The sequence below is a fragment of the Pinus tabuliformis genome, chromosome 3_2 (genome assembly GCF_031772625.1).
Source record: "Pinus tabuliformis cultivar Carrire ecotype Pingquan chromosome 3_2, CPIR1, whole genome shotgun sequence".
NCBI classification, from domain to species: Eukaryota; Viridiplantae; Streptophyta; class Pinopsida; order Pinales; family Pinaceae; genus Pinus; species Pinus tabuliformis.
Window position 1 is genome coordinate 500,901,277 of NC_142302.1, and position 11,197 is coordinate 500,912,473.

General features: G+C 37.5%; 1 protein-coding gene across 1 annotated transcript in view; it reads right to left on the reverse strand.

The window, feature by feature from the left end:
• The window catches only part of LOC149181481 (homeobox prospero protein), a 47,153-nt gene extending 37,036 nt beyond the window's left edge, over window positions 1-10,117 (reverse strand). Inside the window, exon 1 of the mRNA XM_089416634.1 lies at window positions 9,385-10,117. The gene's annotated coding sequence lies outside the window, so the exon portion shown is untranslated. The remainder of the gene's footprint in view (window positions 1-9,384) is intronic.
• Window positions 10,118-11,197: the final 1,080 nt, after the last annotated feature.

Genomic DNA, 11,197 nt, shown 5'->3' on the forward strand with positions numbered 1-11,197 from the left:
CTAGTAGTTGCCCCTTAGGTTTCCCTTCCTTAGGGCCCTGCTAAATTGTGTGGTAACATGTATATGTGTATGTATATGTATGCATGTATGTCTATGTATATTATAAGCATGATTCATATTCAAATTCAATAATGAAATACATTGATTCATACATCATAAATGATTGAATGAAATAGAATTAGTAAAATATTATATACATTGATTTAACTCCATCTTTCATTATTCTAGAATCTAATTAGTACCAAGCAAAATAGAGTCTAAAGACTAGAATAGTCAATTGAAATTACTCAAACTCAAAAATAATAAAAAGTGACGCGTCAAAGACTCAATCTAAGGTCATCAATATCTAGAGTCAAGACTCAAAAGTTAAAACTAAAAATGAACAATGGACAATGAACAAATGAACCAATGTTATTAGAACCAAACCAATCATCGAAGCAGTTGACCCCAAAACTAGGGACGGAACCAAAAAACCAGTCAACCAAAAAATTTATAAATATTCAAATTTTGAAAAAAAATATGTAAATATTCATGTGCATCCATATGAATTCAAACCATTATACACAAATATGCAAAGTTTCTCATATATATAGCAAGGGTGCATATAACCAAAATAACATCAACAGCAATCATCAACAAAGAGGAGGCTCTATATGTTAAAATTGGCAACTAGGGCCAAACACCATGTGGGTCACCTTATTTATGACAGCTGATATTTTTCTTGGATTCCTCTCATCGAGAGGTGTAGGATTGATCTAAAGATCATCCAATTACAACATGTATTCATGGAGATATGAATTTATTTGTGTTATGTGACAATTCGTCAAGGTCGGCCAGCAATCAAATTACCCCCACTTGTCCTCCACATTTTATCATAAATAGAGGTGGCCTTCAAGTCATTTTGAGACACACACTCATTCTTGTGATCTCTCTCTTCATTATGTTTTGGGTTTTGATGAAGGAGAGATCTAGAGGGAGTGCCCTAGGCTCTAATGCTGCCCTAATGAAGAAGCCTTAACGCAGTCTTGGAGGAGTCTTACAGGCAGCCATGAAAGAGTCTAATACGCTGGCCTAATGATGCCCTAAGTCTAATACGCAGTCATGAAGGCTAGATCCTAACACTGTCATGGAGGAGACTTTAACGCAGTGAAGGAGGCCTACATAACGCAGGAAGGAGAGATCTAATTGTTGGTCTAGAAGAGACCCTATCTGTTGTCCTAAAAGACACCTATACGCAGTCCTAAGGAGAGACCTACTTCTTGTTCAAAAGAGCCCTAGCCACAGTTTTGTTTGTGCCCTAACCACACAGTCCAGATGCGCCCTAACTGTTGGCCTTATTCCGCAACAAAAGAAGGACTAGATGTTGCCCTCCATCTGCTATTTAAGAAGACTCCTATATGCTGGAAAGAGAAGGCCTTAACTAGCCCTAACCATAGTCCTCAAATGTGATATAATCCGCAGACAATAAGGGTTCTATGCAGCAAGAGGAGGATCCTTATACACTGGGAAGAGGAGGCCTTAACTAGTCATAGACGCAATCAAAAAGAAGTCTATTCAAGCATGCCCTAGCCGCAGTCATGGAGGTGTCTTACCACAGCTAAATGATGCCTAATCTGACCTCTGATTTGGAGAGAGACAGAGTCAAGCTTCAGGCAGAGAAGGAAGGTCTGAAAGCGGCTTGTATGACGGGCTGAAGGGTATGTGTTGAAGTATGTCCAGCAAGATGTGTTTGGACAGCATATGTTAGGGTTGTGTTGATAATAAATGCAAGAGCATTATTGTTATATGTTGCAGCCCTTGACTTATATGTTGCAGCCCTGGAGAAATGAGAGTGAGATCCTGAAGCGGATGAAGGCTATGAACAGTGAATTCTGATCATTGTGTTGAAGACCTTGGTACAGTGACCTTCGGAGCAGCAAAGGGCACTGTTACAGGACAGTTAATATAGGCCTTCGTTCAAGTGACCTCGGTGGAGCTTCGTCATTAATAGAAGGCAGATTGATGAGCTGATCGTATGAAGGTGCAGACTTCCTTGTAAGCAGCAGAGGTTTATGATGTTATCTGAAGACTGTGTGTTAGGCCGCAGGCCATAACACCACAGTCAATATTTCGTATGGGTATTTGAGGGCTCAGATCGTTAGCATAATACATGGCGTTGTCATACTGCTGAAGCCATTAGAGGGCTGCATGATGCTGCTGCAATATGAGATGAACAAAGCTATTGTCATGGGTTGGTATTATTGCATTGAGGATTAGACAGCTAGCTAGGTGCAGCATGGTGATGGAATCACCTTGGAGAAGCATGTTTTGTCTTCACCCAAGTTCAGAACTGCAGTCCTTGTCATCTTCATGGTGAAGATCTCTGATGTATGATCTTTACAAGTCAAAGTGTTGACTTCTGATGTATATGTACTATCTCTCTCCGCTGAACTATTGAAATATATAAGAAGATTTGATCAAGGGTTTCCCCACATTGGGGTTTGTCCCTGGCTGGCACCACATCTTGTGTCCTCTTGTCTTGGCTTGTTTTCTGATGTTTATGTTTATGTTCTATCTGCACTTTACTATCATGCTGATGTGATTGCTAATCTGGAATTGATATTGAGCTAAAAATGAAAAATTGAAGTAAATTGCTCTTAGCATAGAACATACCTAAAATTAACACTATATGGCCTCCATAATCCAAAAAAATCATGCTACAACAAAAACCTATATATCATCGAAATCATCTTATATTGGGATCCTCATCATCAATATCACCCTATAAGCATTAAAATAACATAGAAAAGACTTAACATGTCAATCAAGATTTTGTTTGAGTGATAAGTACAATTTACTAGGGTCATGACAAATAACTTCAACAATCAATGCCACCAATATCGAGGTACATAGAGGGCTTAGTGCTCTTGATTAAATGCTAGTTCCATTTTCTCATACATGATAGGATCCAATGGAAATGTTGCAATCCCCCCAATCCTGAAAACTATTAAGTTTGTTGAATTTTGAGTGGGACCTAAAATTCTACTTTCTCCATATGAAATCCAATGAGGTTGGAACCACTCCCAAACATCCTGAAACAGTTGATGGTAATGTTAAAAAATTGAGTAGAAGTGACTTTTTACTTGTATTTGTAACATTACCATTAATAACATAGCTTCAACAAGGACCCAAAATTGAATATTAGGCTTCCATACTCACAAATTATTATTTTCGGGCAAAATTCAGAGGGGAAACCCAACCCTTTTTGAGGGGGGCACCCACAGGCACCACTTTCGAGGAAATGCATCCCCCACATTGGGGAAATGTTCCCCATGTGTCTCCCAAAGTTTCCCCAAAAGGGGGGGCGTGCGGAAACATTTCCATGAGCTTCCCCCCATCCTAAGACTGTGGGAAATGTGGGAAGCACTCCCACCACCTTGTAGGATTCTTTCCACAAATGTAAGAGGCAGTTTCATCTATTTTAGAGATAAGTTGGGAGTTGTACAGAATCCCTTCCTCACTAAGAGGGAGTGTTGAAAAAGTAACGATGGAAGGTCTTTTGGCTTGTGCCTTAGCCAATGAAGACCATGAATTTGTCTTTCTCTAGCATGAGTGTGAGTTCATGAGATAGACTTCAGTTGCGATGAGTTGATTTCCAGTTCACTGGAATGGTCATCAAGTTTTCATGCATAGTGTTGAAGCCTTAGTTAAGTGGACTCTTCTTCAATTAGACTACAGGACGAGGTGGCAGTGACAAGTTCAGTTAGAGTTCAGTTAGAACGAGTTAAGACTTCAATGTTGACTAGAAAGTGAACGAGTTAAGACTTCAGTATTGATTTGAAAGAGAACGAGTTGAGTTCTCAATTAATTCGCAATCACAACTGAAGGAAACTCGAGTGAAATGCTAATCAAACTAGGCCTCCTTGCATGGTTCAAATTCTATCTATAAAGAGGAGGACAAAGGCACAATTATGATCATTCTTTATGTGTGTGTGTGCGCGCATAATTGAGGAGCAATTGTGCACAAGGATTTAGGAGACTTGTGCGCAAGGAAATAGGAGGCCACGAGTGCCCAAGGAAATAGGAGCTTGTGCGCTAGAAAATAGGAGCCCAATTGTGCGCTAGGAAATAGGAGCAAGTGCGCAAGGAAATAGGGGCTCAAGTGGGCAAGGATTGTGGAGAAGGGATCAAAGATTCTCAGGGCAAGTCAAGGCTAGTCAGCAAGAGAACAATTGTGTTCTCAAAGATTGTCGATTGTAGTAATAACGTGGATTGTAATAGATCCAATTGCTCAAAGAACAATCAATAAAATACCACAACAAAGAAAGCAGGTTTTCCCTTTTGGGTTTCATCATGGGTAAATCAAGCGTGTCAATTTGTGTGCGTGTATTTTTATCTCTAGTGTTTTTCCATTGCTTATAAATTGTTAAGAAACTCTGTATCTTGGTGAATGTAGATTTGGTTTTAGTTTTTAGTTACGTTTTTTTTCAGTAATTCATCTAAGTAGTTACATAGTTTCAAGAACTAGCACTAATCTGCTCATTTTGGTTTTGTATCTAGATGAGTTTTTTCTTACAAGCGCAAAGACATTCATTGCAAGGTTCAAAGCACATATGGATGTTGAGTTTGAGATGAAGAACATTGGCTTGATGAATTACTTCTTGGCTTTAGAGGTATGGTAGAGACCAAGGGAAATATTCCTTGGGTGGCATAAGTATGCAATTGAGTTCCTACAGAGGTTCCAGATGGAGGACTATAAACATATGCCACACCCATGATCATTAATCTATAGAATGTGATAGCTTCAAATTCAAAGTTGGTGGATCTCACATAATAAAAGCAACTAATAGGTTCTTTAAGGTATTTGGTCAACACCAAACTAGATATGTGTTTTGCAATGAACACTTTGAGTCAGTTCATGGTGGAGCCAAGGCAGAAGCATTGGATAACAGCATGTGCTTAGGTACTTGAGAGACACAATGGAGTATGATCTATGATATCTTGGAAATGGTGAAGTGAATTTACAAGGGTATATAGACTCAAATTGGGAAAACAGTGCAGCGAACAGGAGAAGCACCTCATGGCACTACTTTAGCTTGGATTCATCGATGATATCCTAGTTCAACAAGAAGCAAATTTTCGTGGCACTTAGCTCAATATAGACAAAATACATGGCAATCAATATTGCTAGTTGTGAGGCCATCTGGCTTTGCAAATTACTTAAAGGATTGTTTGATCAAGAGTTAAATCCCACAATCATTTACTAAGATAATCATAGTTGCATCAAAGTCTCTGAGAATCCAATATTTCATGATAGGTCCAAGCACATAGAGATCATATATCACTTCATATAAGACAATATTTTTAAATTCTGAACCCAATAACGCAGCTAACTTATTTCCCAGCAAATTATCTTAAGATCTACTAAATAAAAGCACAACTAGATCTTAACATAAAATAAAAAAAAATTCAACAAAAGCAAATAACATAACCAATCTGAAACACACATTAGCACACATAAGTTTTCTTCCCAATTAAGCAATTCTTCATTAATAAATCAGAACCTACTCAAGCTCCCTTAGTAGGAAAATGGCCCACTAAGGATGTTACATATACAACAATGAACCTGGATCTGATCCAGCTGATCAAGTCTTGGATCTTTCCTTCGATTTGTTTTGGCTGATCTGGATCTCCCTTGCTTCTCCTTGCACCTTTCTCAGACCAGTGCACTTGAATGGAAGTCCTTCTCCACCCAACCACTAAGATCTCACTCTCACTGTGTCTTGTACTCAATATGTTTTGTGTGTCTTCTCTCTTAGCCTAGCATTTCTTTTATAAGATTGACCTTTTTTTTCAAGTGAAAAAAACAACATACCTTTCGTTGATAAAAGACTGTTACATGTTTCAGATGAGCTTCTTAGCCCTCGGAGTATCTCAAGATAGCCAACTGATTACAGGCATAGTATCCAGCAAAAAACAGTAAAGAAATAGACCTATCATAGATCTAATAGACCATTTGTCCTGCAAGGATACCAAATAGGAAGATATGAGGCTGAAGAGCCCAGAATCAGTCCACCAAAATTCTAGACAAGTAGCTTCAGGAGAAATCCTGTGAAAAGCAGAAGAGCCAGGAAATTCTAGACAAACTCTCTACCAACATGGATCTTACATGACTATATTATCTTAGATCGCCCATACCCTTCATCAAGATGTTTGATGAGAAGAGTTTGTTCTCCATTTTCTTCTTCAACTCAAGAGATTAGATATATATTGATACAAAAAGACTAAAAAAGTCCTTAGATCTTAAAGGATGTGAAAACTACTATATAGACATTAAAGAGATGAGTCTTTATACATGTATCTTGATGAAAGAGGCCAGTCAAGATCCAAAGCTTAGTGTGATGTGAATATTCCAAGTTGAACACCGTATTGTCCCATATTTTACAATTTCCTCTCAAAGCTCTTCTAGCTCTCACTACTATGCCTAAAATATTTTTCCATTGCTTTGTCCTGATAGCATGAATATCAGCCACTCCTAATTCGATCTCCTAGACAAGGATTATAGATGGCTTTTATAATCTGATTAAGGCTCCAAGAGCTTCTTTAGATTTGCTACTCATACCTCTACAACTACAAGAGACCAATTTCATTATTTAATATTTTAGGGTTAGAAACCACCACCTCACTAACTATTTGATGGTACTTGAGATCTTGGGTTTTTTAACAAGTAGAGTTTTACTCCTCCTCCTAATGCGTTTTCAATGGTATTTTGGATGCCCGCAAGTTTTTCTCTATTTGTTGCTTCCTCACACTTATCCCTGGTTTGTCTTCTCACCATTTTCTTAGGAGTCTTTATTCCTCTATGCCTTCTTCTTTACATTCCTCTTTAAGCTATTTTGAGATTTCCTTCTAGCCATTACACCATTGGACCATTTATGGGTTTTCTCATAAGCATGATCAATTTCTTCTTAACTGCACAAAATGAGATCTTCTTTAGGAGTTTAGAGGGCTTCTACTTGAGCTTCTATATAAATAAGCGACCAAGCTTGAAAAAGTGATCCAGGCTCTTTCACAGAGAAGGCAATTACTTCAATCATTGAAACTAGCTCTTCTTGAGATGGAATGTTGAACATGTTTGTTGTAGGAATCAATTTTGCAATCTAGGTATTGTTCCCTAATGAAATAGCTTGAGTCGGGGTTGAGGATGCAATCTAATGAGAGGGTGCAACCTAGATTGATTTGAAGTCTTGGACGAAACTACTTGCTTTGGAATCAAAGGCGAAGCTTGATTTGAGCCAAAGGAGTTGGCAAGATTTGAACCTATCATTTTCTTCATCATTTTCCATTGTTCTTCCTTGTATTATGCTACTTGAGCTTGAGGAAGGATTTTCTTACGATCTTTGGCAAAGTACCCATACTCTTGATAGGTTTTGCATTTGAAAGGTAGTTGTTCATAGTCCAAGTTCTACACATGCTTTCACTTTTCTAGATTTAGGAGGATAAATTCTAGCATCCCTTTCTCTAGGTCCACTTCTACACAAAGCCTTGCACCTACAAGAATGACTACCTTTGGCTCGAATCCGTCAATGTATATGTCAAGAGAATTACCAATGCTTCTAAGAGAATCTTCACCCTTGCGATGGAGTGACAAGTGACGCAAATGGACCTTAACAAGTACTACTAAGGGAACATCAAGCTCATGGTCAAAATCAAGGGTCTAATGGTTCAAATACATACCCTTAGTTCCATAGAAATATGGACCATTTCTGAAGATGACATCTGTATTGTCTTTGGATTTGAGCAATGAAGCATAGAATCCTTTTCTACAAAAGTAATGAGAAAGTTTTCATTTGATTAAAACTTGCCATTTTTCTGCAATGATATTTCCATTGAATCGGGAAAAGGCCAAATGTCAGTGAACTAACCAGCGAGGCCTCTTTCGAGCAATGCCAAAGCCATGTGCCTCAGGGATGTGGCAAGGAGGTTAACTTCTGGATATGATCCATCTCCTTCACAAATCTAGATGGCTAAGAATTCGGAATTGTTTTCCCCATAGAAGCAATGAGGAAATTAAAGGCAATCACCTCTACATTGGGAGGAGGAGAGCAACCCTCTCCTAGGTCTAGAACCATGGCCAATGGTCGGAGCCCATAGTAGCAGAGATTGGGGAAGCTAGCATTTTTCCAAATGACTATCTTTTAAGTCCAATGTACAAATGAAGTTTATGTGAGAGGATAAATTGTTTGCCCTCATCGCTCAAGCTCGCATCCCACTTACATCCCACTTACCGCATGTTTGGTCTTCATGGGCCAATTGTTGATCATGGCCGGCAAAGTACCAATAATCTCATTCTAACTCACTTGCAAGCTTGATTGTGAAATGAGATGTTACATGTAAAAAATTAAATTAAAACAATCCATGTTGAGTTAAACATTCTTCAATTCCCTCTTGCATCAAATATTTGACCACTCAAAACAAATAATCCTCCTCTATTTCATCATCACACTTCGCAACTTCATAATCAGTTTCGGATGATTCTAAATTGTTAGATTTTCCATTGTCATAGCTATATCTTGTTTTCCTTTAACCTACCCCTTTAGAAGAACATTGGCTTGTACTTTACAATTCTATGTTATGTGACTTGTTTTTCTGCAATAACACTCAAAAATTTCCTTGACTAGTTGTTTCCCTGTTTTTCTACTCATTGGATTTCTAGTAAGTAACACATTTTTTGAATAGAGAGCACTTTCTAAATCTTCTTAATTTAGTCATTTCTCTTTCGCCAAAAGAGATGATCCCATATCATCTAAAGACTGTGAAAACATCTGACTTAATGGAAAAATAGCATTGTTGTTAGTTGAAGGTAGGTTATTTAACAACATGGATTTTGCATCCTCTTCTTCTATTTTAACACCAACTTCTGCTTATCGTCTTATAAGTTACTTCAAACCATTTCTTTGGTTGGACATTGTAGTCTCAACAACCAGTCTGACTCTAAATAATTGTAATTTAAATTTTACATTTCTCATTTTTGCATCAAACAACTTTTGTAACAACTACCAGGTTTTCGAACAAGATTTATTTAGATAACCGTGATGTAATTCAGAATCCGAAAGAACAAGGCTAATGATTGAATTGGCGTGATGATCTCTGTTCTGCCACTCAATCAATTTATTAGGTTGTGTCGGTTCTAATTAAGTGTCTTGGACTACTCAATAAATCATGTATTAGGCCGTGTAGGTTCTGATTAAGTACCTTACACTACTCACTGCAAAGTTTCACTTGTTAATTGCATTGGAACCTTTACTTTCCATGTGTGAAAGTTATATCCATTAAATTTTTCTAGAGGGATTTCCATTCTCAGATTTTAAAATCTGCTGAAAAAAATTTACAATGGTAAAATACCTGTGAGTGACGTGTTTCTCTGAATGTTGGGTTGTCGTAGACTTGGGATAGGTCGTGCGGCTATCAATGTGTACTCTGCTGCAATACCTCTACTCTTTGTCTCTGGTAAACCCAGACTAGGTAGTGCGGCCACATACAACTTGAACTGCGACAACCCTTTCTGAATGGCGGCTTTCTTCAAGGACCGTCGATTTTTTTCCTTTTCTTTTGTGAACGCCTTTGAATTGATACGCGCTGTGAATACTGCCGTGAGTAACTTCGAGTTGATACAGGTTGTAGATCTGTGGGGGATTAGCGCAGAGGTAATATGACAGCTCTCCTTCCTCGATTATCCTCTCGCAACGACTGCTCTCGTCAGACTGTGAATCGCGGCGACTACACTGTGAGAGACGGCTTCGGCTCTCTTAATCGTACAGCGAACCATGGCTTCAGACCCTTTAGTCGGGTTGTGAAGCGTGGCTTCGACTCCTCTCCGACGAAAATGTCAAATGACAGGTTTGTTAGTGACAACTCTTTTCTCCGATATGGGGATCGAGATTCGAGTATGGTTGTGCCTGATTGCCCCTCTATTTGTTAAGCTCCATTTTTCCCATAGTAGTCCACACAATACATAGTTTCCAATAGTAGTCCACACACAATAAACAAACTCTCGGAATATAAAAGAAAGTTCTCGACAAAGGAAAAATCGTCATAAATCAGAAAACATGGAAAGGTTCAGTGCCATTCTTAAGCAGCGATTTCATACTATACAAAGTAAAGGTTAAGCGCTGCTTTTAAGTAGCAATTTGAGAGTATAGAGCATGGTGTGGTAGATAAGATAACCACCATGTCAACAATAATAAAATTGTAAAATAAGTTATATCAATATTGTTTAATTTTTTTTTTTAATTTTTTTAATATAATTAAATATTTTTTAGTAAATAAAGGTTATTTTTTAATTAATTTTTTTAATATAATTAAATATTTTTTGGTAAATAAAAAAAAAATTTATTAATTTTTTTAATATAATTAAACATTTTTTAGTAAATAAAGATTATATATATATATATAAAGATAACCACGATGTCATGATGTGTTGTGTATACTCCAAACAATAATAAAATTGTAAAATAAGTTATATGAATATTTGTTTAATTTTATTTTTTTTTAATATATTTAAACTTTTTTTGGTAAATAAAGGTTATTTTTTTAATATAATTAAATATTTTTTGATAAATAAAGGTTATATATATATATATATATATATAATTGATATTGAAGATAATGATAACAAGTTAAGGACTAAAATCCAGGAGATACTTGAAACTAACAAGTTCAGACACTTAGAAAGATTTCTCCTCTGGTAAAAAATGGCAGCTAGGGTTTGAAGAAGACCTGTTCAAGTTGCAGTCATAGTACCAACTCTGGAGGAGGATAGTGCCAGAGCGGCAGAGCTTCGCCGAAGAGGGCAGGTTCTAACCCTACAGATGAAAAACGCGAGGTCCAACGGGACCCCAATTTATAAACAAATAATGATGCACAAGGATAAAACTGCACTGGACGGGGTGCAAATATCAGGGTCAGAGAAGTCAGGAAAGGAAAATCCGACCAACAAAGGAAAGCTAAACAGTGAGGGCAAAGATACCCAAAAACAAAAAGAAATCATTGGCAGCAATAATACTGCGAACAGAGACAGGGAAAACCTGTCCCCATAACAGTTTTCACAAGAAAACGAGCTTGAGGATGAACGTTCAAGAGATAAGGAGGATCTAAATCAAGGCAAGGCAGAGGAAGGAACAGTGACAAAAGCCAAAAAGAAAGACACCCAGGGACT